This window comes from Marmota monax, unplaced genomic scaffold (genome assembly GCF_021218885.2).
Source record: "Marmota monax isolate L192 unplaced genomic scaffold, Marmota_monax_Labrador192_F-V1.1 WCK01_AAM20220418_F8-fsc00512, whole genome shotgun sequence".
NCBI classification, from domain to species: domain Eukaryota; kingdom Metazoa; phylum Chordata; class Mammalia; order Rodentia; family Sciuridae; genus Marmota; species Marmota monax.
In genome coordinates this window covers 124205-128804 of record NW_026692701.1, presented here as the reverse complement: position 1 = coordinate 128804, position 4600 = coordinate 124205, and positions in this window count along the sequence as shown.

Here is a 4600-nt window from a genome sequence, read left to right as displayed (position 1 = left end):
TAGAGGAAGTGTGTTAGTCAGGGTTCTCAGAGGAGCAGAACCAACACGATATGGATAGGTATGATTATAAAAGGGTTTTTTTTTTTTTTTTGGGGGGGGTTCCATAATCAGAGGCTGGGTAGCCCCATAATGAGAGCCAGAGAAACCAATGGTGCTCAGCCCTGAAAGCTACAGCCTCAGAACATGAGGGACCACTGATGCTGCTCTAGTCCCAAGATGAAGGACTCAAAGCTCCCTGAAGAGTCACTGGTGAGAGCCTACACAGAAGTGCAGGAGAAGCTGGCGTCCAAGGTCTGCAGGAGATGGCAGCAGCCGAAGATGCACCTGCCCAAGAAGAATGGAGCTTGCATGTGCTGTGTGTGGGCTTTCTCCTTCCATGTTTGTCCCATCTGGGGCCCAAGTCTATCGTACAGTGCCACTCACATTCAGGGCGGGGCTTTTCCCGTTTGTTGTTCTACACTATCAATCATCTCTAGAAACACCCCCCAGAGAGACATCCAGAAATTTCCTAGGTGTCTCTTCATCCAATCTAGTGGACCATTAAGATTAACCACTGCAGGAAGGTACTACTATTATTTAACCGCATTTCACAGATAAAGAAACTGATTGTGTTGAGTTGCTGGGCAGCCAAGTAACTGTGCCCAAGGTTACCAAGCTGGTAGATGGACTGGGGATTCCAGAGCAGGTGGCCTTCTAGGGTACTTCTTCGTCTTCACTGCCTTAAGCAGCAAACTGTGACTTCTTGTTTGTCTCTGCCATAAGCTACTGAGATCTATGAATGAAGGGACCTGGTGACTAACAAAGTTGGTACTAAAGAAATTTTGTCAGTTGAGGTGCTCCATACAAACACCTGGCCTGTAACCAGCCCTCATCTGTAGAATGAATCTGTAGTGCTCAGGAGCCCCATGTGTGAAAAGAGATGGTAAAGAGTAATGACCTTGAAGGGATGAGTTGATTAAGATAGTGATTTGTACTTTTTCAATGGATCCGGAAAGCTCACAGACATATCTTTTCATGGGGTTCTTATGGTGCCAGGAGAATTTAAAAAATGACTCAAAAACCAAGCAAAAACAGAAAAGGTGGACCTTTAACCCACCCTGGCCTATCTGCAGACCTCGGTGTGAGGCTAAGCACTGCTGAACTCTGTCCTGGGTTATCCAATGACTGACAGAAACACACACACATAAAGAGATAAAGGAGAAGGGAGAGTTCTAGGGCTGTGTCCATTCTCCAAGATTCCAGATTCCTCCAGTTGGGGTTTGCAGAGGTCCTACTTCATAGCCACAGGGTTAAGACAACATCAATTAGGCTGTGGAGAAGTATTTATGCAGGTTGATGGGGAGCGGAAGGGAGAGAAAAAGGAGTCAGTCAGACTGCTAGGCAACAAGCCCTTGTTGCTTTGCAGGCCTGTGGTCTCCAGGACTCAGATTTCCCAAGAGTAGTTAAAACCCTGACTTCCATGGGAAAGCCCTCATCTTATATTGGTAAGTAAGTCCAAAACAATTTCAGTCACTGTGGGAGTCAAACCAATTATGTCTGCAGGCTGTGTTTGGTCTGCCCGCTGCCAGTTCCCATCTCCAGATTAGCCACTGAAAAGAATCCGACAAGGTGATGAATTGGAGCACCAGCTACCCCAGATGGAGTCAGAGTGTGATCTGAAGTGACCAGAGGACACGGGAGGATGTGCTGCCAGGTGTGCATGGGAAAGTCCTGACATTGGTGCAGCAGGCTGCCCTCCCTCAGGAGTGCCATCCCGCAGGTGGGCTGCAGGGGGTGTTCTGGGCACAGCCATCCTCTACCTGGTTGCCTCTGGGTCTCTTTGTAAATTGGCTTCCTTCTGTGGCACCCGTAGTGTCCCCTAGTGGACTTAGCTGGGAAGCACCGCTGGGAACCTAACTAGAGTGATTTTCCACAATGGTGGGGGCTGAGGGCAACCAGTTGTCGCCAGGGCCAAAGCACATCATCACAAACAAAACCGAAGGTGCATTCTGAATAAGCATACCCTCGCAGCTTCAGTGGGATAATTAGAGAGTTTGGGAAATAAGTTGAGCTTTGTCTTACTGTTTTCTCAGGCGGCCCAGTTCTGGTTGACTGAGCCTGTGGTCAGAGCTGATGAGATCTGCCCATCTCCAAGGGGAAGGCCCCAAAAGAAGGCCCCCCAGACAGAGTGCAAGCCGCCAGTTTTCTTCTAGAAGTTTCCAGCCTTTTCTGTTAAGCCTCCTGGGAGATTAGGTAGGTGGTATACCCAAATCAATGTCTGTGGCTGGGTTTATCCCATCTCATGAGGGCAACATCTGTGTTTATAGTGTTTAAAAGCCATTAGATTGTGTGTGCTTTTCCAGCTGCCTATTTGAATATTTTCCCTTCATTTTAAAAATCAACTTTTCATGTCTTTATTTTTGGGGAAAGGTCAAACTCTGCTTCTACTGGTTCCAAACCACATTGCCCTACAAGAACATTGTAACTAGAGTGCTTTCCTAAATATATGCTCCAGGAAACCTGCCCGTCTCCTCAGATAGCGACCCCCTCCCTGAAGCATCGATTCACCCCATGTTCATTGACATATTTGGGATTTGCTGATCCACCTCTTTGCCTATATGTTCTGTCTCTTCATGGAAAGTGCATTTTTTCTTTTTCTTTCTTTCTTCTTCACTGAGGATTGAACTCAGGGCCTTGCACATGCAAGGCAAGCACTCAGCCATGAGCTGATTCCCCAGCCCCAATGGGGCCTGGGCTGTGTATTCACTGCTTTTCCTTGAAGGCCAGGGTAGGCCCTGCAAATGTGTTGGTGCCATGGACACTGGACTTATCCTCCCCCTTTGAACCTTCACACCCACAGCCAATGGCATTTTTGCTGTAGTTATTGCTGGGCAAGTGGGAGAGAAGTAATCTGGTGTCACATTCGGCTTTTGAGGATTTGCTTCATGCCAGAATGTTGAGAACACCACCCCCAAGCCAACTAGAAACTCTTACGTTCCTCTGCGGACTCAATGAGAGTTCCAGAGCTCTGGAAAGTTGTTAGAAATACGAAAGCACTCAGAGGGTACCCACGAAAGCTCGTCTCAAGTTTTCACCTGTCTCATGGAAAGAGCACATACAGGGCAGTGAGACGTGTCGCTAGCCAGCTGTGTGGGCTGCAGCGCTTGCTGTATCTGTTCTTGGCCTACTGGAAGCACCCATTGCTCTGAACGGAGAAGCACAGTGGTGTGGCTGGATGGCCTCTGGGAGAGGGAGTGCCATTAACAGACAAAGCACTGAAGGTGTAGAGTGAACAGATGAGGAAGAGGTGGGAGAGAGGTGCCATGCTCTACAGTAGGTCACGCCCAAGAGAATTCCAAGGATGAAGAAGAGTGGCAGTCAAAGGCCCTGGAAGTTCCCAAGAAGCCAGCAGACTTCCCTTGGTAGAAATCCACCCCTGGTTGTCCAAGAATGGTAGATGTCAACAAGAAATGACAAAGGGAATGTCTAGCATCCTTATAACCTTAACAACCATATTGCTGTGATTTGAATGAGCTCCCCCAAAGTTCATGTATTGGAAACGGAATTGGTATCCGGAGGTAATTAGGATCAGATGGAATCATGAGGATAGAACCCCCACGATGACATTAGTAGCTTTTTAAGGAGACCAGAGCTAGCCTGCTTGCTATCTTACCAGTGATGCAAAAAGGAAGCCCTCACTAGAGGTTAAGCAGATGCCAGTATCCTACTCTCGTATGCCCCAGTCCTCAGAATCATAATTAAAAAAAAAAACCTGTTCTTTATAAATACCCAGACTCAAGGGTTTTGTTACAGCTATAGAGAATGGGCTGAGACACATATTAAGTGAAGTTTCTTGAGTTCGACAGGGAATATCTTAATCTGGACTTCCCCAATGAGCAGTTTGAATCTTACTGCTTGCAACTCAGGTTAGAATTAAACTGGAAAACAACCTTTAATAGCTAGAAAGAAAATGAAATTCTATAGTAATATCAAAATGGCTATTCAGCCACTCTCTTCTGAATACCCAGCACTTGTCCTGGGAAAAAAGCTGGGTTGAGAAACTGAAGTCCAAGGCCAGCTGGGACTAGGACCTAGCCATCCCTTTGCCAAGGTGTAACTCACCAGCCTCCACCAAGGGCAGTTGTAGCTCAGGTCTCACATGAGGGATGCAAAGATCAGTAATCAGATGAGAGCCACTAGGGAAGGAGCCACACAATGGGCAAGGGCAGGGACTCCCCGGAATCTGGAGATTAGCATTGTAGGTTTCTGGCATCCAAGCCACTCCCAGCCAAGAGTGAGTTGATGGTCATCAAGAGCTATTACCTGAGGCCCAGTGATAACATCAGTGACTCAACCACCTTATCAAGTGGACTGAAGCTTCTAGTTTGTAATCTGGTTGCATGGGTAGTTGCCCCCCCCCCCCCAACAAAACAAAACAAAACATGTCAACAACTCCTTGTTCTGTAAGGACACAGAATCACATGTAGACTATCTTTCAGGTTAGGACTTGGTTTTTTATGCCACTATCAATTGTTGCAAGACAGGTATATTCTGATACAAGTCAGGTATACTCCATTCTTAGGACTGCTAGCCTATAAATAAGTTGACAATGGCCACAGAA